At 35.7% G+C, this 26,183-nt stretch overlaps 1 long non-coding RNA gene across 1 annotated transcript; it reads right to left on the bottom strand.

Moving 5' to 3' along the window:
• Positions 1 to 1,257: 1,257 nt before the first annotated feature.
• Positions 1,258 to 16,065, bottom strand: LOC137849760 (uncharacterized). Its single transcript, XR_011092068.1, has 3 exons — positions 16,032 to 16,065; positions 3,453 to 3,599; positions 1,258 to 1,927 (listed from the first exon to the last, which is right to left on the bottom strand). It is a non-coding gene; the product is annotated as an uncharacterized lncRNA (long non-coding RNA).
• Between the last annotated feature and the right edge of the window lie 10,118 nt (positions 16,066 to 26,183).

The following is a 26,183-nucleotide window of genomic DNA, read 5'->3' as shown; positions in this document are numbered from 1 at the left end:
GATGCAAACCACACTGCCCTGCTACCAGATATGTAGAATGTGCATAAGAATCTTTCCTCTGTGACTGGGAACAACAAGTAAATTTTCTTGTTGATGTTGACCCGTATCTTAAAAAACAAGTGTATCTCTTCTATAATTTGTGAAGTTTTCTTCCTTTTCAAAAATGATAAATAAATAAATAAATTTACTCTGTAAAGGCCAATTCCCTAAGGTAGAAGTCCACAGTGTTGCTCCAATCAACCAGAAATTCTGAATAGTACATAAACAATGGTTTATAACTACTACTACTACTACTGTTTATTATTATTATTACTATTATTATTATTATTTACAAGGACATAATTAAATGAATTTATTTCTGGAAATTAAAACAGATCTTTCTCTTCTGATCACATTTTGACTCTGGGAAGACACATCTGTGGGGAACAGCTTTACATGGCAACCTTTAATTCTTGTTGTGTCACCTGTGCAGGCAGTACGAGGAGACTATTTATAATTAAATCTTCATTCAATCATTTAAGGACTGCTAGCCCAGCCGAAAAGGCACTCACATTAAACTTTTTCAGTAAGACTTATTAAGTACTTGGAAGCATGATTGTAATACAAGTTTTCTTGGTGGTGAAGACCATTAATGACAATATCAATTTAAGGTAAATTTCAGTATTCTGCATTTCTTCTTTCCTTTCCTTTCCTTTCCTTTCCTTTCCTTTCCTTTCCTTTCCTTTCCTTTCCTTTCCTTTCCTTTCCTTTCCTTTCCTTTCCTTTCCTTTCCTTTCCTTTCCTTTCCTTTCCTTTCCTTTCCTTTCCTTTCCTTTCCTTTCCTTTCCTTTCCTTTCCTTTCCTTTCCTTTCCTTTCCTTTCCTTTCCTTTCCTTTCCTTTCCTTTCCTTTCCTTTCCTTTCCTTTCCTTTCCTTTCCTTTCCTTTCCTTTCCTTTCCTTTCCTTTCCTTTCCTTTCCTTTCCTTTCCTTTCCTTTCCTTTCCTTTCCTTTCCTTTCCTTTCCTTCTTTTTATTTTTTTTATCCTCATGACTTTTCACAAAAGAATGTAAAACGTACTCTTTTATCAGCTTCAAAATCTTGCCAAAATTCCTGTCAAATGTATTTGATTCTAGTGACAGAACTGTGAGTTTTAATCTACAGACTATTTTCTCATCTCCAGGAGTTTTTATTTTATATAAATAATGAGAAATATTGAGTGCATGAATGACATCAAAAATGGAAAAAAAAAAAAAAAAAGAGAGAGAGAGAGAGAAATGCTTATGTTTCATTTTTATTTTTTTCTAAAATTATTGATTGTAGGAGTATCTGGGACACAGAAAGAATTTTTTTTTTTTTTTCAGACATTCTATAGCAAAGACTTCATACATTCTAATTTTGATAATTATCTTCTGATTACTTAAAAAATGCATTCACTTTTGATCAAAAAACACACTGCAGAAGTAGATGAAATCAATTGTCTACATAAACTTAAAACTACATACATTTAAAAATATGAATATGATAATTGATTAAAAGCTAAAGGGAAATCATGAATATGATAGCATTGTCAACCAGTTGTGTTGGACATGCACCTTTTGCAAAATATATTCTTATTTTGATTATGTGATAAATGCTATAAAGTATCTTAATGGGGAGAGAAAAGTATACTTCTTAAACTCCTACTTAAGTGACCTGTCCACCTCAGCCTAATACATGGATGTTATAGTTTTAAATCTCATAATTAGTTTCTTGAGCTCACATTTTCTACAGTTCTTTGCATTTTGCTTCTACTTGTGAAAAGTTCTGAAGATAATACAGTCTCCTATATAGTCATATACTTTCCCATCAATCCAGTAATGTAAGTCACAGCCTTCAGTGTTATCTTCTTGTTTTAAGTCTGCAGTTCAGCTCCTAGCATGCACACGTTTATGTCCTTTGGTTCCGTCTTCTAAAAAAAGCAAAAGCATTGTGGAATTTCCATTAGTAACATCATTGCAATACTGTGAAATATACTCCTCCAAGATCATATAATATTTACATTTGCAACAAAGAACTCCACACTGACAAAATTCATTATCTTATTTTTCAGAATGATTGGATATGAAATGTTGCATGCTCTGTCTAGAGTGGCTCTGTCTTTCAGACACTCAGGCTCTGGATTCCAATTTCATGGAGGCACATAATGTGCTATTCAGATCTAGGTGTCCAAGGCCCATAATGAGTTGTAAAATAAGCATTTGCATAGCATTCCCCATTAAATCTGTCTCTAAATATGTCAGCATTGCTGTGATTTATGGCCAGAAATCAGGTAACATATCTCCCCACTTTAAATAGTTAATTCCTTATGAAACTTTGTCAAGTCTCTGTAGTCAATTTGTCAGAGACTGTCAATCTCTCTGTAAGAAGCAAGTATATATGAGAAATACTTTTTAATGACATGTTTTGCCTGTGTGGTGGATTAACCGCAGAAGACAGTCAAACAGGGACTCAGCTGCTCACTCACTCCCCTATCCTGCAGGAGAAAATTGAAGCAAGGTGCAAAGACTCACAGATTACGATAATGATAGTTTTAAAGGAAAAGCAAGAGCTATGTGAACAAAACAAAAACAAACAAACAAAAAAACAAACAAACAAAAAAAAAAAAAGAGGAGTTCATTGACCATTTTGCATTAGCAAACAGATGCTTAGCCACTTTGCAGAAAGTTGTGCCTCAGAATGTATAACAGTTTCTTTGGAAGACAAACACTATCATCGTGAACATCTCCCCTTCCTCCTCCTTTCACTGAATTTTTACTTCTGCGCACAACATCTTACGGTACGGGATATCCTTTTGGTCAGTTTCGGTAAACTGCCCTGACTGTGTATCCTTCCAACCTCTTGTTGTATCCTCCCCAGGCTACTCTCTGGGAGTCAGGAAGGCAGAGCAGAGTGGGAGAAAGAGAAAACCCTGATGCTGTGCAATTACTGCTCAGCAACAGCCAAAATGTTGGTGTACTATCAACACTGTTTTAGCCACAAATGAAAAGTACAACACCATATGGGTTTCTATATAAAAAAACAAAACAACAACAACAACAAAACTCCATTCCAAACACACTGGGTTTTGGATACAAACATACAGTCTGGGTTTTGGATATGCTTGCCTTCTTACATTTTCAGATGGGTCAAGTCAGACTCAAAATCACCGTGCTCGACTCTTTCATCACATCTCCTTTTTCTTTACTTCCACAAAAATAACAACTATTTTCATCGTTTTGGACAAATTGTCCAAAAAGATTACAAATAGAGGTTTTCTTTATAATTTTGTTTGGAGCAAAATGAGAAGAAATGATGTCTCTGTTTATCTCTACCACTGTCCTAAATCATAGGATGGTGTGGATTGGAAGCAACCTTAAAGATAACCCAGTTCCAACCCTGTTCCCATAGGCAGTAACGCCTTCCACTAGACCAAGTTGCTTAAAACTCCAACCAACCTGTGGCCGTCTGGACTCAGTCAACTTGTGGCTGTCTGGACCCAGTCGACCAGGTCTTGTGGGCCACAGAGCTGAAGGCAGTACTCCAGGTGGAGCCTCTTAAGAGAAGTGTAGAGGGGGATAATCATTTCCTTCGGCCTGCTGGTCCTGCAGACAAGGATATGGTAGGCTTTTCGGGCTGCAAGCGCACATTGCCAGCTCATGTTGAGATTTTAATCTACCACAAATAGATCAGCCAGACATAAAATTACTCCATATTTTAGTTCCTAAGCATTTGACACTGTAGATAATATATATATATACCCATACTGATCTCTTATATACTGATCAAAAATTATGAGTTGGTTTATAGTTTTAATGTTTGTTTCTATTTTCTAGCCTTTCAAACCTTTTATAGTTGTTCTTTTCTTCATTGATAATTTTACAGTGTTAACAAGATAAACTTGTTAAACTTGATAAAAATATACTTAAAGATAAACTTGATAAAGATGTACTTGATAAACTTGACCAAAGACCAAATCTTTCAAATAAAATGAAAAAACTCAGCCAGTCTTCATGATATTTTGTGTGACACTATAAAATTGAAAACACTTGTGTCAATATTTTTGTCTTAAAAAGTTTAAAGAAATTATTTGCATTCAATTCTGAGCAATCTTTTTTTGTTTGTTTTGTTTGTTTTGTTTGTTTGTATTGAAATTGCTATAAATTAAATATAAGAAATAAAAATAACATTTAAAAATATGGAAAAGCATTAGGCAACATAGACAAATATTTACAGTTGAAGTTTATGTTTTCCTCTGATCCAAAAATTGATTTTCTCTATTTGTTATGACTAAGGCAAAACTCTACTTTTTACTTACTAAATAATAATCCACTTCGTCTTAACTGTAATATGAAAAAATAAAAATCAAACTATGGGAACAAATTATAATGTGTGTCTCCTTTTATAGGCTAGAGAACAGAGTGGCAGTTTTGGTAGTAGTAGATCTATTTTCAGCTTACTGCTTTGTCTGAGGGAGGTAAAGCAAGGATACAAACCTGATTATCCTTTCAGTACTGATCGGAACCTAACTCAGATCTTTTTTTAGTAATGGTAATTCAACCATATGGAGTATTCAATTTCTGCAAAGTACCTTTTGATTTTTCATTGAACTGAAAAAAAAAAAAAAAACAACAAAAACAAACAAACAAACAAAACAAAAACAAAAATGAAAACAAAAACGAAAACAAAAACAAAAACAAAAACAAAAACAAAACAAAAACAAAAACAAAAACAAAAACAAAAACAAAAACAAAAACACACCAAATTCAGTGTTTTTGCACTCAGACTTGTGTCAGGGTATTTATTTTTATCAGAGTGGTCAACAAGCACTAATATTGACCAAAACTGAAAACATTTTCAGTATCTCTATCCTGAAACCTCCAACTCTTTTGCAACTACAAAATGAGTGCAGTCAAACAGCAACATCCCGACTTCTGTTCTTTACAATAAATATATAAATATATGTAATTTACATGAAAACATCAAGCAAGTAGGAAGAAGGTTTTGAAAGCTTTCACCTGGTTACTGTTGCTTAGGAAACCAGAAGCTCAGTGTTAACAGATATTGATCATGGAAGTATCGCGTTGGCTAGTAAAGGACAAGGTGGCCTCACACAATATTTTCAAAAAAGTTAACACTTAGGTTGTTGACCAAGCATAATTCTTTGGGATGTTACTCTCAGTCAACTGATACTTCAGGAATAACACAGGAGTTTAGCACCATTATACTACCCCGATAATACTCCAGGAGATATGTCCAGTTTCTTACTGATTTGAAAGTAAGTAAAAATAATGGCACTTAAGGTGCATTTGACAGACAAAACCATTTTTCCATTTCAGTGTTTGACATAATTTGACATAATGCATCCTGTTAAAGGTCCAAAACAGATGATAACACAGATCAACTTGCTAGTTTTGGATTAATAATATTCTCATGTCTCAGGACTCTAAATCATTTATCTTCAATCAGAATCTTTGCCTATTTCCAGAATGTGTGCCTTTTTTTCTGAACCTGTAAAATAACCACAGTGAAATAAAATCTGAAGAGTTCTACTAGAGAAAAAGAGATGAAGAGGTGACCTTATTGTGAACTACAGCTTCTTCATGATGGGTGATGGAGAAGGAGGTGCTGTTCTCTTCTCTCCGGTGATCAGCAATAGAACCCAAGGAAATAACATGAAGCTTCATTAGGGGAAGCTTGAACTGGATACTAGGAAAAGGTTCTTCACTGAGAAGGTGGTTAGTAACTGGAGCAGGTTCCAAGAAATGTGGCCAAGCTTTCAAGAAGCACATGGACAATGCTCTCATGGTATGATTTTTGTGTGGTCCTGTGTGGAGCTAGGAGCTGGACTTGATGATTCTTCTGGGTCGCTTCCAACTTGGGATATTCTATGATTCTATGACTATTTTGAGGTTCTTTGAAATATATAAAAGTACAGAGAAGAAATACCTAAAAGGTAAACCTTTATTTCCAAGCAAATGAATTACAATTCCGAGCAAATGAATTACAATTCAATAAAAGATGCTTCACATAAGGCAAAGAGATTAGGTACTTAAAGTCAGTATAAAAAAGTTTGAAAACTTTGGTAGGGGTTCCCTCAGTAGACCTCTACCTGTAGATAAAGTGTTGATAAAGTGTAGATAAAGTGTGGTGTTCTTGCAAGGAGCTTATTTTGCTTCTATACATGGCTAGCTGGCACTGGGAAAGTTTGTGTGTGCTTTCTGAAGAACAAGGCTTTTCTTTTTCCATGTATTACTTCTGCAAAATCATAGTTCATTTCCTCACAAAGTCATTTCCAGTGTCCTCTGCCTAAATCTTTGAGTAACATTTTTTGCTTGATTGATTATATATTTGTTTTATTTCATTGAATATTAGACTGGTATTGTATACTTGGCTGATGACATATGAGCACTTCATGTTCAGGTCTTTTTCAAGTTCCTGTTAGAAGCTGTAATGAAATCAAGGCATAGCCTCTTGATTGATAGAGGTTTGTCAATTATGCAGGTTGCTTTAGAAGTACCAGGTTAGTCCACAAATCTTAAAAATAAGCATAGGTTGAAAATATATGCTAATGAGTTACAAAGCTATTCATTTCTAAATTACTTTTTCAAATTCTACCCTGATTATCAGGGACCAGTACAGGCATTGCAGTCTGATAGTTCCTGATGTGTTAAGCACCATTTTCAGTGTACATATCATATGAAAAAATTGTACCACAGGCAACCTGTTAGTACATTATCATTACACTTCTCACTTGAAAAGCCAATAAACTTCCCTAGAATATTGTCTTTTCAAAACTCAGAATTGATACTATATCCATTCTTAATTGTCCACTGAGGACAATGTCATAGTCTGTCTTCTAGGAAGGGGCTTCTTGGTTTATCCCGTTGCCCATGTCGTTTCTGCCTGTTAGCACAAAAACTGCCTGTTAGGACACATCCTTATTCTCTGAATTTTAACTGCCTGTCCACATTCCTCAGATTTGCTTTCTTTATTTTTATTCCTCTTTTTGTTTTCACAATGACAGAAAACCACTTGTAGAAACTCAGGTGGGCTGCCTGATCTATTTCCATGAATGTATATTCAGACAGAATAACTGTTCTTCACATTTATCACCTAATAGTAAATAATAACAAACAATAACAATAACAATAACAATAATAATATATTTATAAGAGGATAGAGTAACATACTATCTCTTCTTTGATCCTGTTGGACCATGCCAGATAAAATGTTCTGAAGTGTTCTGTTATATAGGAGTTATATATCAGCAGATGCAAAAATGTAACCAAATGGTTAAAGTGTTGCAAAGTTGAATGTAGGATCTTATAGCAAAAGATGTCAAGAAACCCAACTCTACTTACCTTAACCCACTACCCTTATAGTAATATGCACATTTATATCATTTGAGGAACACATACTTATTTTGCTTTATTAAAGGTTTTGTGTTTCCTTAAGGGAAAAAGAAAATGAAGTTATTAATTAGCATGGTTGTCATATTTATGCTACTTGACATGGCATAATTTAATGACTTAAACTCCTAAATACAAGACAAGTGCCATAGTCCCATTTGAGCAACATTATCTGCTATTCCATCTTGTCTGAAAATAAGGGTGATATTTTTTCTTAGTGACGATGCAAAGGCAGCTATGTTTCTTAATTTAGAATGTTTTGTTAGTTGGTGGTGTCATTCATCTGCAGGCTACAAGGGGTTGAAAATTAAGGAGAAATTAAAGGCTCATTTGCACAAGGAAATTAATGTACTGTAAGGTGGACTCTGAATGTGCAGTGTGCCATCAGTTCTATTTCTGACTCCTCAAATGAGAGGACATATTACAGAGGTCCTAAAAGCATTCTGAATGCTGTTGGTATCTCTGGGATCCCTATCACATCAGCAGCCTGCATAAACATTCTGCTATGGTGACAAAATATCTTAGAGCAAAAAATACCATGGGTTTTGCAAAGAAGGGCCTCACTTTCCTTTCCTAACCAGTATCAACCTAGTTAACGTAGATATGATAGTGGAAAGCACATGTTGGAAAATAAATGAAATCATTAAATATTGGGTGCATCTAACTTTCCCTCTAAAAGCATCATACACAAAACAAACCAACCAACCAACCAAACAACAACAACAACATAAAACACACACACAACAACAGAAACAAACAACAACAACAACACACAAACAAACAAAAACAAAACGGAACAAAAAAACACACTCCAAAATTAGCCCAGGGTAGTACTGCAGTTGGAAATACAGATAGTAACTTTACTAGACTTAAGACATCCCTGCACTATCTAGATACTGATTCCTGTTGAGCAAGTCAGATTTTTCTGAGAAATACATAGAATCATAAAATCATAGAATACTTTGGGTTGGAAGGAACCTTAAAGATAATCTAATTCCAACCCCCTGCCATGAGCAGGGACACCTCCACTAGACCAGGTTGCTAAAAGCTCCATGCAGCATGGCCATGGAGATTTCCAGGGAGGGGGTATCCACAACTTCTTTAGGCAACCTGATCCAGTGCCTCACCACCGTCTGAGTAAAGATTTTTTTTCCTAATATCTAATCTAACCCTACTCTTTTTTAGTTTAAAAACATTACTCGATGTTCTATCACTACACTCCCTTACAGAGGCCCTCTCCTGCTTTCTTGTAGACCCTGCTTTAGGTATTTGAAGGGCACAATGAGATCTCTCCAGAGCCTTCTCTTCTCCAGGCTGAACAACCTCAACTCCCTCAGCCTCTCTTCATAAGAGATGTGTTCCAGCATTTTGATCATCTTCATGGACCTCCTCTGAACTCATTCTAATATGCCCATGTTCTTCCTGTGCTGGGAGACCCAGAGCTGAATGCAGTACTCCAGGTGTAGTCTCATGAGAGTAGACTAGAGCGGGACAATCACTTCCCTCAACCTGCTCGCCATTCTCCTTTTAATGCAGCCCAAGATATAGTTGGCGTTCTGGGCTGCAAGTATACATTGCCAGCTCATGTTGACCTTCTCATCAACCAAATCCCCAAACCATAAGAGTGTGGGCTAGATGAATGAGTGGGTGGATTGATGAGTGAGGATGGCAGAGCTCAGGGGGTTGTGCTGAGTGATGCAGTCTAGTTGGAGGCCTGTAGCTAACGGTGTCCCCCAGGGGTCAGTGCTGGGTCCAGTGTTGTTCAACTTATTCATCAATAATCTTGATGATGGAACAGAGTGCACACTCAGCAAGTTGGCTGATGACACAAAGCTTAGAGTGGCTGATACCCAAGAAGGCTGTGCTGCTATTCAGAAGGACCTTGACAGGCTGAAGGGATGGGCCAAGAGGAACCTCATGAAGTTCAACAAAGACAAGTGTGGGGTCCTGCACCTGGGAAGGAATAACCCGAAACAGAAGTACAGGCTGGGGGCTGACCTGCTGAAGAGCAGCTCTGCAGAAAGAGACATGGGAGTCCTGGAGGACAGCAGGCTGACCACAAGTCAGCAATGTGCCCTTGTGGCCAAGAAGGCCAACAGTAGCCTGGGGTGCATTTGGAATAGTGTTGCCAGCAGGTCAAGGGAGGTGATCTTCCACTTGGTAGCCCTCTGTTGAACTCACACCAGTATATGAATATCTTTCTTTTATTGAGAAATGCAAAGCTAGATACAGTACTCTAGATGTCATCTCATGAGTGTTCAAGAGTGGCAGATAATTACATCCTTCAGCCTGTTGGTCACATTCATCTTAATACAACCCCCTAAGTGATTAGTCCAAATACTTCTCTGAAGAGCTCTGACCTAGCCAGTCAGTCCCTAATCAATACTGTCACGACGTTATTCTACCCTAGATGCAAGATTTTACATTTGCCTTGTTGAACTTCATGAGAATTCTGTCCACTCATTTCTCCACCTGTCAAGATCCCTTTGAATAGTACTCCTCCCTCCCAGGCTACTGATCCCCTTTCCCACCTCCTTAGGCTGATGTCATTCACAGACTTAATTCTGTAAATAACATTTACACCAATCTTCCTACAGAATGAAGTCTATAGTTTCCTAGATCTTCTTCTGAAAGATGAATATGATATTTGCATTTTAACAGACATCAAGAACCTCTCCTGATTGTCTCAATTTTTTAACAATGACAAAGCACAGCCCTGTATTATCAGTCACTTTCCTCGGTACACTCAGATGCAACATTTCTGATCCCATGGCCATGTAATATGTCCAGTTTCGCTAAGTGCTCCTAACTCTTTTATCACTCCTGTGGGTGATACATCCTTCACACTGTCATTTTCCCTAGCCTGTCTTTTGCTGATAAGGTACTTTTAGAAGCCCTTTTATGTCTTTCCCATCTCTTCCTAGTTTGAACTTCAACTGAACTTTGCCTTTCCTAACCTCTTCCCTGCAGGGGGATGTCCTAGGAAGCATGTCCTTGCTTCCTTCTTCTGCATACTTTCTTTTTGAACTTTAGCTTAATCATGATTTCCTTGTTCATCAGTAAATTGGTAATGGCTGTTTGGTATCGCTGATTTACTTACTGGATATCAAAACTGATGATTCTTATGCTTTGAGGAGTCTTCTTTTTTTTTTTTTTTTTTTTTTTTTTTTTTTATCATTCATCTCTCCCAAACTTCTTTTCCCTTCAGAGGAATTCCCAGTAAGGTACTGCCAAATGTATCCCTGCGTAAGCTGAAATCTGCACTCCTGGAGTCCACATCTGTGATTCTATTATTCATTTTGCTCAGTTCTCTCAGGTTCTTAAACTCCTGTCTTGGAGGCATTGGTCCTTGCTGTCAGCTCTGCTGTTTTCCTTAATATCCTCAGTAAGAAAGAATCAGAAAATTTGCCATTTCAGTTTGCCTGCTTTTTTGGAAGACATGCAATATGATACCATATATTAGGTAGCCATGCTAAAGAAGAATATGTCTCTATTTAAAATACACATTAGGCACATATATTCTCCTCCCTTGACTCTCCACAGAACACACAGTCCTTTTAGAAAAATTATGGCTCACTTTTTTTCTGCTGTATCAGCAACTGATACAGCAAAAAAAAAAAAAATTAAATGTACAGCATTTTTACACACAGTAAAAACAAGGAAGGACAGATCCAGAGACTTAGAGGTTTTAAGTTCAGAGGAGACAATACCTCCTTAAGCCAGTATCTCTCACTTGTTTTCCCTGCCAGCTATGGTTTTAGAGTAAGACAAAATGTTTTTTATTCAAATAGACCTACTGTTAATTGTTACCTGGAATATTATCTTCTCTTTCCACAAAAGTAGAGAGAGTAACAATTGCTCTTAATGCTTATTACAAAACTAGCAGAAGTATCCTTACAGTACAAATTGAAGTTTTCCTTTTTCTTTTTTTTCAGAATTATTTGTATGTAAAGCACAGATTTGCTGTACTACGTTTAGTTTCAGCGTAATTTGAGTAAGAGCAAAGCTACAGCACAGAATTTAGAAATGCTTGCGTAAGACAAATGTTAAGTACACTCTGGCACTGGGGGGGGGAGGAGGAGAAGGAGGGGAAGAGGAATTAAGGCTGTAATATTTCATTGCAGTTCACTAATAGCAGTTTCAGTACTTACGTTGCTGTCTCAAGATTAATTATATGATGATTACATTAATTTTCTCTTGTCTTTACTGTAAATGGACATTGAAGGGGCAATTCATATGCTTGTGTAAAAGTACAACATTAGAGAAAAAAAGTTTATATACAAGTTTTCTCTTTCTCATACACCAAAGAATAGATAACTGTTGATAAAATTTTGACAAGAGAAGAGTTAATGAAACTTGTATGAGTTTCTAATTCAGAGTATATTAATGTGTCATAGTGAAAGTGCTCTTTAAATATTAAAATCCTGAAAATGTATTCAGAAGTGTATGGTACGTGTAAAAATAATTTTATCATCCAAAGTTAACGAGGAAATTGTGTGCTATGGCACTCTAATTGTAATGGGTACTGTACTTTTCAGCCCTAGAAGAGATTTAGGCTTGATCTGCTGTCATAGGAGACAATTTTCACTAAAAGTCAACTGCAAAACATGGCTTCTGAAGGGAAAAACCCAGGGAACTGTACCAGGAAGAACTGAGTAGCGTCATAGTAACACTGAAACACTGTTGTGATGCTTTCCCACAGACTTGAAGAAACTGGACTTTTCCTTCTTGGGGTGGCAAATCCAGTTATTCCCCTGACATCCAAATGAGAAATACAGCAAGTGCACTGAAGAATTAGCTGAATGGTCTTTTAATTTGACTAATGGGAAATACTGAATCATTTCTGAGCCGTACTAAAAGTTACAGTTCATAGAAGATATATTTTTGAAGCTCCTGTAAGAATGGAACAGAAAACAGTTCTTCTCCATCCTCACAAACATCATAAACAAATTTGTTAGTTCTTATTTTAAAACTATATTATATAAGATCCTTAAGCAGTATCTTACCAACTGCTTAAGATGATTCTGGATTTTCTTTCAAAGAAAAAGAAAATCCAAAATTTTATTTCTCACCACTAAGAGCTTTCAATTTACATAAACACTATATGGGATTAAAAGCAGTTTCCACATCCTTCAGCATGTTTATTCATAAACCCAAGACCACTGCTGAAGAGGCTTTTATAGAGATATTGATAATCAGAAGAGGACAAAGCTGCAAAGTTAATGGGTGGGCTGTGAAGCTATGGGTATGTGTGAGCATGTGCTACATTGATGACTTTGGTGAAAAAACGGAGGACTCAAATACTGCACCACAGTGTTTTGTTGAGTTTGGAGATAGCTTCTATCTGAGCAGAAAATATATTCCAGGCATATAGCCAAGACAAAGAATGGCAGAAGAGAGAACCAAGAGGGATGTGAAAATAAAGAGACACTGTCAGAGTGCAGAGTCCAAGAGGGGGAAGTTTAATTAGTAGCAAAATATTATGTAAACATTTAGATGGAACTCGTGAATATTCAGAATTAAGCGTCTCATCAAAAAGTGAACAGAAAGTGACAGTATACCAACAGCTGCTGAACAGGCAGCTAGAGATAAGAAAAATCATCTAGATAGAGAAGATAAGCATTAAAATGGAAGTTAAAAAACAACAACAACAACAACAAACAGTAACTCGTACAGGAACTATAACTGGTTTCTTTAGATAGATAGATAGATACATACATACATATTTACTGCCTTTCTGCTGGGAGAAAGGTTTCCCTTGGTGGAAAGAGATAGTGAAACCAGAATTCTCCAAAATGTTCTTTATTACAGAAACAAAATAAATAAAGTATGTGCAGAAAATGTAAGACTTTTGTGATCAGACACAGAAAACCATATGTCTGTTTCAATTTAGCAACCCTTATAAGCACAGAGTAGAAGCAAAGTCAGTATTTAACTGCTTTCAATAATTGGTTTGTTTGTACAAATTTAGCATTTTTAATGACTTTTGGCTTTCAAGCAATTGGGGCATGGATTAATTGGAGCCTCCTATCAGCCCACTGTGCAATGTCAGCCCACTGCTTCATCACTGTAGTAAACAGTTCTATCAAATGCTATGTCTCATTGAGAAATTCTTCACCAAACCTGCAGTTCAGCCTTAAATTAAGAAAAAAAATATATTAAAAAAATGTGTGAATGAACAATAGTAATGATACATAGGCAATGGAAGTGCAGTGCCAATCACAGAATAAATGTTTGATTTTGGAGTATGGTGATTTATTCATAGTGGAGAATAAGAAAAATCTCACTGCCTTCTCTCAAATTCTTTCTTCAGTAACCTTACACGGTCCATAATTTCCTAACAACAACAACAACAAAAATAGCCCCCTCCCCTCCTCTTTATATTTCTTGTGGTTTATGCTATGGTTTATGCTACTTTTTTTTTTTTTTTTAATATATCATGACATTTTATTTGTCAGATAACAGATGTTTCCTTAGTCTACCAACTCCAGAATTCTCACAGCAACAAATTAGGCCCATGTGGAATGCTTTGGAAAATCATACTATTCCTCCATCATTCATCTAGTTACCCGTGTCTGAAGGTTCAATGAGCTAGCATAAGAAGGGTGAAAACTACCTAAATTCTGTTTAAGCTACCTTAGCATCTTATTTTCCAATGATACGAGAAAACAATTTACCATTTAAAAGAAAAGAAATAATGTTTGATCCAAGGCCACTGGACTGGTAAAGAGGTAAACATATATATAAAATAATAATGGTATATAGACTAATCTGGAGACAGAAACTTTAAGTTATTGCTTTAGCTGTTAGAAATAAAACTTTCTAACAGAAATTAGAAAATCTGTTGGGTCAGATTCTTGGATATGCTTGCATGTTGTAACTCAGCTCTAATTGCCTAAAAGATGTGTAAGCCCCTGATCCACAAGAGGGTCGGGCATGACAGTCAATGCAGTACTTTACTCTTGTAACATTTATTTTACTTGTAAGTAAAAATGTTCATGCAAATAGTATAGAAAGAATATCACTTTTATGCATTAATAGTTATTTTACCTATGCAACAGGTAACCTAATTTATTGTCCCATTTGTTCCTCACATGTGTGCAGTAGTTACAAAACACTACTGCTTTGATTGGTAGAGTGAAAATATCTTACTGAAAATCTGGCAAGGGATAGTTAGATTTTGAGTTAGATTTTGAGTCAAACTTGTAAGGATCTGAGCAATCTGAAAGACAACACAGCAACAGAAAAGAGTTTTTCTCCAGAAAGCTGTTGAGTTGATTTGTCATGGACTTCTAAGAGTATGTCAACACTAAACTTTTGTCAGATTAATAAGCAAGCAGATTAAAAACAAAACCTACAAACAAAAGCAATCTGAATCATTGACTGATGTAAATGTACCCCAGGTACACTGCAAAGTATATATTTTACTTCTCTTCCTTTGCTATAAATCTTTTCTCCTATTCAAAATATTTTATTTTTTTTTTTTTTTATTAAAAGTCTAACTTTTTACTGGAATGTAGAGAAATAACAGAGAACACTTTAAATTTTGCTGTTAATACTCACAATTTCCCAACACTAGTGAGTCACTGATTTTTATAACAATTATCTTTTAATTAATTAATTAATTAATTAATTAATAGCAACCTAGAAATATGCCTTTCATGCTTTAAACTCATTTCCAAGGTTTACTAAAAAGATGGAAAATCAAGCTCCAAGTCTCTTTTATTGAAGTTGTGGTAGTTTTACTCAGGTGGGCGGCCGATCTCCACCACAACCATTCTCTCACTCCCCCTCCTCCATGAGCAATGGGGAGAACTTTTTTGCTTTAAAAGAATTTAAAGGTGCTCTGTGCATTGTTTAAATAATTCATGTCTTAACAAGAAAAAAATCCTATGACATGAAAATAAAGCAAAAACTGACTTATCCCATTTTTGCTTTTGATTTCAGTTCTTTAACTGAATCTGGAAAATATATATAATTATTTTTAAAAACAACAAAAAGTATTATTTGAAGAAAGACCATAAATTCCAGTAATTTAAAATCTAGTATCTTTTGACATTCAATTTTGTCAGATTATGTCTCTTCTTCATACACAAGGCATTGATATAAAAGTTCAATGACAGTTTTCCATAGCCTCTCTTCATTACACTGCCACTGTTGTATTAAACCATTTTCTCAAAACTTTTTTGACTCAAAAAGCACTACATGCAGCGTTCTTTAGTAAAATATTCCTCATTTCTTCCAGTCTTATATTTGTTGTTTATTATTCAGCTGTTATGGAACTAGTGTGATTTTAGAAAGTTCAAGCGTTCACCGATGACTGCACACTGGAAATGGTTTAGTTTTTACCTAAAAGCAACTCCTTTTTTCAAACTCTGTGCAGCGCTCATGATGTGGTTTAACCCGGCCAGCAGCTAAACACCACACAGACGTTCACTCCCTCTCCCCCTCCCTCTCTGGGACGGGGGAGAGAAATGGAAAGTGAAGCCCGTGAGTTGAGATAAAGACAGTTTAATAAGACAGGAAAATAATAATAACAATAACAATAATAATAATAATAATAATAATAGTAGTACTACTACTACTAATATGTACAAAAAAGTGATGCACAATGCAATTGCTCACCACTCGCTGACCGATGCCCAGCCTAACCCCGAGCAGTCCAGCCCCCTCCCCCCGGCTAGCCACCCCTATATATTGTTTAGCATGACGTCAGATGGTATGGAATACCCCTTTGGCTAGTTTGGGTCACCTGTCCTGGGTCTGTCCCCTCCCAGCTCTTACTGCACCCCCAGCCTGCCTGTTGGCAGGACAAAGCAAAAGGCTGAGATGTCCTTGGCTTGGTATAAGCACTGCTCTGCAACAATTAAAACATCGGGGTGTTATCAGCACTCTTCTCATCCCAAGCCAAAACACAGCATTCCACCAGCTACTAGGAAGAAAATTCTGTTCTAACTGAAACCAGGACAGCTCATCTTCTAGAATTCTGTTTACTCTTATTAGAAGATTCAAAGAATTAAAAAATCCATAACTCTTCAAAAGCATTTTAATATTTGAATAATATTAAATAAACTTAAATAAAAATAATTAACTTTGTATTTTTTATTCCAAAATTTCAGACTACATTTTTTAGTAATCTACTTTTAGAAACTAATGTAGTGTAATGTAATGTGTAAGTAATATTTCCTCACTGAGTTTTATAAATATCTTATGTGAGATTGAAAAAATAAGGTCTGTTACTTCCTTCAAGCTGCAGATGTGGAAACATATTGCATACAATGAAATGGATTAATATCCCTTTATTTAATATTTGAGAATTTTCCCTAGGGTATGTATGCTAAACTTAACAGAAATATGATTGGCTTTATGTTACAACTTTGTTCAACAGATTTTGGAAGGTGTTTGAAAAGCCTCCCCCAAAACCAGTTTATTAAAGAAAGTATTAAAGAGCAGATGAATTTTGAGACTACTGTCTGTAAAACAATGAAGAAGTGGTTGTATATAATATTCCCAGTTCTAAAAATAGAGAATGCCATGGCAACATTATCTGTAAATGCTTGTATAGAAAAAAAAAAAAAAAAAAAAAAAAAAAGCATTTAATTGTGTAACTGTGAAAGGTAAATTAACATTTTTTATATGTATATAAACCATTATAAGGAATACATCTTGCTATTTCAGACTTTTGGAAAAAATACTTGTCAACTGATGTTGGGAAAAGGTTTAGTACTGAATTTCTCACACTGCAATGCCAGTGTACCATACAATCATTTTCTCCATTACAACATACGACAGTAAAGAACTTTGCACTTACATCACAAATGTATCTCTGTTTTATTAAAAACACTTGGGAAAGCAGCATGTGAAGTATGTGTGTCTTGCATCATCAAAGCCTCTCAATACCTGTATTATTATTTTTTTTTCTTTCAGTAACATGGTAATGAAAGCATAACCAAAATGTCAAAGGAAGTGATTAGACAGCTCTTATTATTATTCAGCATTTTGCAGACTACATCTGAATTACTGTGTCCTGTCTGGGGGTTCCCAATACAAGACAGATGTTGAGAAACTAGAACAAGTTCAGCAGATGACCTCCATGATGGTCAGGAGTTCTTCTTCCTTTTGAAGAGAGGAATAGGGAGCTGGGCTTGTTTAGCCTGGAGAAGAGACGTATCTTGGCTCTGCCAAAAATTCTGAAGACAAGCAGGCAGCCCAGGGAGGTTGTCTAATCTCTCTGTATCCCTGGAGGTTTTCTAGACCCAGTCAGATACAACCCTGAACTGCCTGGTCTGACCTCAGAGCTTAAAGCAGGCAGTTGTACAAGAGATATCCTAAGGTCCCTTTCAACATGAACAAGTCTATGCTTCTGCTTCTTTCATGCTATATTATTGAAAGATAACTTTTGCTTTAGCTTAATAGCTCACATTGAGTTGGTGTGTTGTTCTCTGGCAAGAAAGAAGCACATAGGATTTTAATATATGTTAAAAATACGTTTAACTACACTATGAAATGAGTTTCAAATTGTCTGAGTAAAAGGAAGAGATGAAATTCTTTATCAAGGGATGGGGTTGACCAAAACTATATGAACATGCATGGTTCACTTAGCAAGTTTTTCTAAGTTGCAAACACAACCAGAATAAATCTAAATTTTTCGGATCTTCCTTGATGGTATTTTTGACTTCCAGCTCACACCTGCTGAGTCTGTCAGTTCTGATATCTGTCAGTATTTTGTCCCTCCCCAGCTTCAGTTCCTTGTTCCATCTTTGTGCATCAGAATCCATGTCACCTCCTTCTCTCTTCCTTTTCCCTTCAGACCTATGGGTGTTCCTAGATTTCTGGTGTTTTTCACTCTGAACTGCTGAACTGCCATTAGTTTCTCTTTAATCTAATGTCAATTCAGTCACTGAAACCAAGCTCATAAATCCAACTGTATCTGACTGATAGCTTGATAGAGTTTAGAGTAACTTACATTATTACAGTCTCCACCCATCTCTTCGTGTAGCAGGAAGATGAGGCAGATGAACCTGAGGTGGTCCAGCACAGAGATAACACAAGTTTGGCAACTGGGCTTGTGTTTGAACTTCACGAGCTAGGAATTAATTCCTAGTTTATATAGTTGGGGAAAAAGCGTGAAGGCACATACCAAAACATTTTAGACCTTACCATAAATGAGAAAAGTTTTGTATATGACCTAACTAAACACTTTATTAGTTGTTCATTTTGGGGGTTGGATTATTATGAGCACATACACTTCCAGCCATTTAATGTTACAGAGGAGTCTGGTCTTTTGCCTCCTAACTCTTATATCTTCCTACCTCTAAATTATATTTCTTTGGAAAACTGCATGAAACCTGGCTCAGAGAGAAAATAAATATATGAAAAATGAGAAGAAAAAAAAAAAAAAAGGAAAAAAAAAAGAATAAGTTTAAATAAGAAAAAGAAGGTAAAAGATCAAATTAGCAAATTAGAACAATACTGAATGTCGAATGAGATATTAAGAAAAGATTTAATTGCATGTAAAATCTTTAACACTAACAATGATTTTAACTCAAGGTGCTATTTTCCACTCACTACCTGTGGTTCAGGATAAGGGGACAGAAATAAAATTAGGGAAAATGAACCTGGAGGAAATGACTGCCATATCCCAAATAAGATAATTCAAGATTAATTAAATAGTGTCTTGAGGCAAAAAGAACACGGCAATAGAATAGAGTTTGGATGAGCTCAATAACCTATAGGTTTCCCAAAATGTGTTTTTTGTAAGCACTCAAGAAATAGAACTTATTTCTAGCTTCAAGAGAGAAAGATGTTGAGTTGCATTTGATGCAAATGTTGCTGTTTTTAACTGCGTTGTTCAGGAGTCTGGTTACAGGGCTTAAATATTACTTAGGCCTTGAGCTGAACAATTAATTCACAGTTAGCTATTTATCTGGCAAATTTTATTCTCTTCCATGCATGATTTTTCTATGAAGTGACTATGATTTTTTTCTAATTTATTCAGTGTTTGAAATTATTATTCAGATAATTTATTTGAATAATTCTTGGTTGGTAAATTGTTTGGAAGATCATTTGAAATGATGTATGTTTAGCATATGTCCTTGAAAAAAACATTTCCCCTATAGGTCTTCATTACTACTAAAAGATCTGTAATGCTTGTAAGCAGAGGTAAAAATATGGATTCAAATGTCTTTAGATGCTGTATATCTATAGAGATTTTTTCTCACTGTTTCACTGAATGTACTGATTTACCTCACCCAAGTAAACAGATTTTTGGTACTATTTTCTCTCATTTTTGTTGTAAAGTAACTCAGGGACACTCAGAATTTCATGGGAATTTTATGAAACTCATAGGGAAGACTTTAAACATGCCATCATGTAACATCATCAAAACAGTTCTTGGAAAGTAATCCAAAAAATCTATTGAGACATCTAATCTAGTGTTCATTGCATAAGGATAAAGCAAAAAAGGGAATTCTGTACAAAATAGAGTGGCCATCCTTTTTTCTTTTTCTTTTTTTTCTTTTTTTCTTTTTTTTTTTTTTTTCAAAAATTGTGAAAGTTTGACACAGAAATCTGAATATTTGTGGAAGGAACAGATTTGTTATAGTTTGTATAAGCAAAGAGTTGAACTACTGAAAAGGTCCTAGACTGTATATTTCAATCTGGCTGAGGTTTCTTTTTCTGCATCATTAACAGCCTAGCCAAGGCCACATTGTAGCATAGAGTGCTACATTTTTACAAATTTAATTAAAATTTCTGTAAGTAAAGCTTTAGTTAGTTTTAGTTAAAACTCATGGTTTTCTAAAACAACTAAAACACGTGAAACTAAGCAGTAAAACATCTAAGTCACTAAGGCATCTAAGACCTAGCTCCTGATCTGGACGTTCTCTTGATCTACAGTCAGTTCAGTTCAGTTCATGTACAAGATATGTTAAAAGTCACTGCTGATTGCATTATAATAATAAAAAATACAATTATTAAACTGTATTTTTATTTATACGTTGGAATGTATGTATCAACTTGAAACAGTACCAAAAAGATGTTTTAACATCTTCCTTCTTATCATTAATGTAATTTCCTCCTTTCTAGCCATGTCATACCACAAAAGAATCAGGAAAGTGTTTAGGCATCATCATCAGGAAAGTGTTCAGACATCATCACACTGTTTAAACAAAACCATTATAATTCCACTGCATTATAACTCCACTGAATTATAACTCCACGCAGCATTCTCCACAGAGGCTACACCACAGGGGAGTTTTTTGTTTGTTTGTTTGTTTGTTTTTCTTTTGGCACAGGAAACCATGGGACTCAACTTTGTACAATCTTCAGTATTTCTCTACTTAGTTCTCAGCACAACTGTGTGGCAAAATCAACATGGCAGGTTATTCCTCACTGTATCAAAGCCTTCCTTTAGTATTCTACAGATTAATGTTCAGCATCTTCAACAACTTCTCTTGGTAAAGTTTTAGTCACTTTTCTTCAGTCATACTCTTGCAAAGCCTTTTCTGCTTTTTCTTTGTGTTATAGATGCAATTGTCAAAAACAGCAAAAGTGAATGAGAGACTATTAAAAAAAAAAAGTCTATAAAAGAGTTAAGAAATTGTCCTCTTCTTATGATTGAAATATATCTTCATGTAAGACCTGAATAGTATTTAAGTTCCGTTATACATTTCAGTGCAATAGTAAAATCACTATACAGTACAGATTCAGCAATCAATAGTTTAGCATACAGCTTTGACAAATTGTTTCTTCCTGCTTCCAATTTGTGTCTTAAACAGGAGTCTAGACCATGGAGTTCACTGTGTATAAGTAATACAGCAATAAGCTGCTGTGACAGGTTTCAGCAGTATCAAAAATCAAAGTTCACAGAATCACACAGAATTTCTAGGTTGGAAGAGACCTCAAGATCATCGAGTCCAACCTCTGTTTTCGAGAGAAAGTAATCTAGCTTAAAAAATTTGTCAAGAAGAAAGTTAATGAAAGACCTTGAGAATTATGGATGCATAATATTAATCCCAATTTAGATTAAACATATTAAATAATTACCAAAAAAAAAAAAAAAAAAGTATAGCCTCTGGACAGGACAGACAACAATATCTTTTGATGCAAGTTATTGAAATTAAAAAAAAAGAAAAAAAGACCTAAAATTGTTAAGTGAATCCTCATACTCATGAATCCTACATACTCATACATACTATATCTCTTTTTAAAAATAGATTTTCACTTCCCAGAAATTTGGTTGAAGGGGTTGGTCTGAGCTAGAGGAATGGCAAGGTCTGATGAATTCCTCTCTTTACTTATATTTTTATTAAGAATTTTGTTATTATAGTCTTTTTAACTGGGATTAGTCCAGGCTTTTAAATACCATTATGCTGAAACAAGAAAAATAATACTAAAATTTGCAGAAGCTGCAGTTCTTAGCTATGGGTTGACCTTGGACAGCTGCCAGCTGCCCACCCAGCTTCTCTCCTACTCCCTCTTCTCAACAGTACAGGGGGAGAAAAAAAAGATGGAAAAGCTAATTAGAATGGATTTTGACAAGAAATAAATACAAAAACTAAAACGCCTTCCCAGGCTTTTTCCCAGGCTAAGTTACACTCTATTCTCAAATTCTTTACCTCCCACAGTCCAAGTGGCTCAGGAGAATGGGGAAAGGGTGCAGGGAAATAGGGAAATGGTGGTTATCAGTCTGTAAGAACTCTGCTCTGCTGTTCCTTTTTCCTCACAGTATCCCCCCACTGTATAAGTCCTTCTCATGGGATGCAGTCCTTCAGAATAAACCTGCTCCACTATGGGCTCTGTGGTCTTCAGTTCCCTCAGGAAATGTCCACCTCCTCTGGCATGGGGTCCTTCATGGGCTGCAGTGTGGATATGTGCTTCAGTGTGATTCTTTCCACTGGGCTGTAGGGAAATCTATGCTTTGATGCCTGGAACACCTCCCCTCTCCTTTTCTTTTCTGACCTTGGTGTCCATAAGGTTGTGTCTCCTACCTTTTTTTTTTTTTTTTGTCTCCAACATTTTTGTCCTTTCTTAACTACTTATTAACAGAGGACCATCCAGCTTGACTGATAAGCTCAGCTGTTTGCTGTGGTGGGGCCTTGCAGCTGGCTGGAACTGTCTGTGTCAAGCACAAGACAGGCCCTGGCCTCTTCTCACACAAAACACCCTGCAACACTGGACACAGACATCCAATGACACAGAAGCATTCATTAACACTGAACTACCTGGACCTACCAAAAGAGGAAGATAATAGCGTAGACCTGATTCTGTAGTCAACAGAAACCCCAAAGCAGAGGACCCTAAAACAGAGGACTCATATTATGTCTCTTCTCTGACCAGCCCACTGAAGAGCACCTGCCTTACTCTCCCAGTGGTATATAGAATCATAGAATCATCAAGGTTGGAAAAGACCCTTAAGGTCATCTGGTCCAACCCTACTGACAATGTCACCCACTAAACCGTGTCCCTAAGCACCATGTCCAAACTTTCTTTGAACACCCCCAGGACGGTGACTCCACCACCTCCCTGGGCAACCTGTTTCAATGCCTGACTGCTCCTTCTGAGAAGAAATGTATCCTAGTTTCCAACCTGAAACTCCCCTGGTGTAACTTGAGGCCATGTCTTTCAATCCCTATGCCTTGAGTCCTTGATACTAAGTGGAATTATTCTGAAGACTGATTTTTCCTCAGTTGTGAAGCATTTTGGTGACCAGACTCTTGTAAAAGCTGTGGCTGGATTCTTAAGGAGAATTTGCGAGCACTCCTCCACCTGCATAATCAGTTGTGAAATGAAAAGGTCTCTCACAATTTGACAGCATACTTTCAGGAAGTATGAATCACGCTCACAGGTTGTTACTCTTAAGTTGGGAGAAACCTTTCTGTTTGCCAAATATCCTCAATTTTGTTGTATTCATCTTCTGATGCATACTAAGAGATAAGGTGGTTACCAGGAGCAGAGTATGATACTTCATATCATAAAAAATATATCATGGAAAAAATATCTTCATATCATGGGGAAAAAATAAATAAATAAATAAATAAATAAATAAATAAAAGACATTCCTAATATGAAATGTGACCTGTAACTCTCAGAACAGTGTCACTTCTATTAATATGGTCTGAAATCTGACAAGGTTATAGTATAAATATGTTTGCTTTCGGTTTCATTGTCATGCCGTTTACTCCTGTTGAGAGAAATACTCCTTCAGAGAATTGTTTCATTACTTCATGTATGGTACACTGATGAATGTTTAGCAGACTACCAGAGAGTGGATTTTACTTTTCATGAAAAACGAAACAAATCTCTGGGAGATGGCATACCTAGTGGAGCAATGAAGGAAACCATTTTGCAGGGAATATGAGTCTGAAGATTTCCTGTTGTTAACTTGTCCACTAAACTGGGGAAGAGGAGCTGCTTTACTTGTGTAAGGATTTTTGGTGTGTTTGGTACATCCAGGACTGGAAAACATGTTACAGTGATTTGGTAACACTTCTCAGTAGAGCCTGGGTGTTTTTCAAAATTATTGTCTTTCCTCAATAGAAAACACAAAGTCAAGTGCTATTATTCTTTTATGTGATCTTAGGCCTTAAGGTGATTTGCAGTGGTTATTCTTTTCCTGCTCCTCAGTTGCTTGAGGGGTAAAATTTTCTTCTGGGCAATGTGGTGTTAATTCATATGGACCAGCACAAGAATTTATTTTGAAAAAAAGAAAGAATTTCATTTGTGCTTGAAGCAGAAGATTCACTTGTAGTTTTCAATAGAATATAATTTGTGATTTATTTTAGGTTTTAGGCCAAGGACTTGTACTTTACACATTGAAGACATAACATAATTTCATATTTTTCCCCTAATTCCTCGGACAGTGCAAGGTCTGTATTATTTTTCCATCATTTCAAGTTAGTTCACTGTAAACTGAAGGCACCCAAAACTTTTTTCTTTCATGAAAAACAAAAAAAAACATGGTCAAACATACCTGTTACTGTGATAAAGAGAAAAAGGTCACACCTTTCTTTTTTATCTTCAGGATTCCAGAATATCATCAACCAATTCCTGTAGTGCCTTAATCTATTATGCACTTGTCCAAAGTGGGATTAAAAGGAGTGGTGACAATCACTTCACACAGGTGTGAATTACCTTACAAAGAGTAATGTAAAGTCAGTAACAAAGTTTGAGCTTTATTGAAAATATGAAACTAAATTTGGGACCAGTTTTATATCTCCCCCATGTTAAAAGATAAGGTTAACACAAACCCTAGCTCAATTATTATCCAAAGAATTTCTAAACTTTTCTAGATAGATTTTACATTTAGCAAATGAACCTAATACAAACACGCTGCTCCTGGTTCACTAGCACAAGAGCCGTTCCAAAATATTTTTATTAGATTGGTATAACTCAGTATAATACAGACATGCTCAGAGACAAATTTGAGGAAAGTAGTATTGAGAAATATGTTTTGCACCGAATTATAATTCATTTATCTACATATATTTCTTATGAATTCTACCTTTGGCTTATATGAGATGACAAAGTGGATATTTCTTCAGATCAAAATTATATTTATGATTCTTTACACTATCAAGGAAGGGATCTACCTCCTAAATAAATCACTGAGGTGTTTTTAAAGGAATGGTATTGGGCCCTAGGTGTTTTATAAAATATATAAAAATTTAAATTACATGAAATTGTAAGCGAAAGGAGTCCACAGATGTTTGAAAAAATAGAAGAACAATGCCAACAATGCCCCAGGTTTACTGATTGCTTTGTCAAAGACACATATTGCCCTTTGGGAAAAAATTGTCAGCTATGCCTTCCAGTCTGGGTTCAGCACTTAACTAAGGTTGCTTTTAAGAACCCCTAGTGTAGGTGAGGGGGGAAAGGTGAGGCAATATCTCATGGTGCTCTGAGGACAAGTTTGAAGAGTGTTAACATCCCTAGATATACAACATGTTATTTTACAGGTACACAATAATAAAAAAGAATCCATCTGAGCTATAAAACAGCTGCAGAAGTGGGATCCTTGAGATTTGTTACTTTCATAAAGTTTGGCCTGATTCACCAGACAGTGTAATACATTGTAATGTTATGTCTGGATGGAAATATTTTTGGACTGTAAAATTCTAAGTCTTAAAATTAATGATAACACATAGGAAAATGAACGAGATTTTTCATAAATCAAAATAGTATTAGTATATGCCCTAACATTGCAGAAGATGAGAAATACAAGTCTATGTTTTTATAACATGTTCTTCACATCGAGGTGGTTAAATTAATCAAAATCTCTGTATGGTTGAATTGCTCCTTCTCATGCCTGAAATTGTTTGGGATCACTCAAACTTCTCTTTTTTTCTCATTTCCATGTAAGTAAAATCAGGATAAACAGAAATAATGGCAGAGACCTATAATATTCACCCCATGCCCTTTCTCAGCTGACTGATTTCTTTGAAACCTCTGGCTATGCCCTTTAAACAAGCTCTGAAAAAAAAACAGGTAATGTCTACACTTCCTCAAAAGCTACTGCCCTCTATGTTCCTTTTATTCTAATAAAGATACACCATAAGTACAAAATAAAACAAAACAAAAAGTCAGAACATAGAGCTTTGTTTTCCACCACAGCACCTGCAATGGCTCCTTGTTTATTTTTCAGAATATTTTTATTTCTTCACCTGGAAACAATTGCCAAGAAATAAAAACTAAATAAAACATTAATAGGTCACAGAAACTTTTAGAAGCCAGTCTTTTCTCCTTCAAAATAGCTGCTGTCCAGTGCTTGCTATTGAT

This window comes from Anas acuta, chromosome 1 (assembly GCF_963932015.1).
Source record: "Anas acuta chromosome 1, bAnaAcu1.1, whole genome shotgun sequence".
Taxonomy (NCBI): domain Eukaryota; kingdom Metazoa; phylum Chordata; class Aves; order Anseriformes; family Anatidae; genus Anas; species Anas acuta.
The sequence above is the reverse complement of the archived record's forward strand: the minus strand, read 5'-3'. Positions and strand labels throughout refer to the sequence as shown.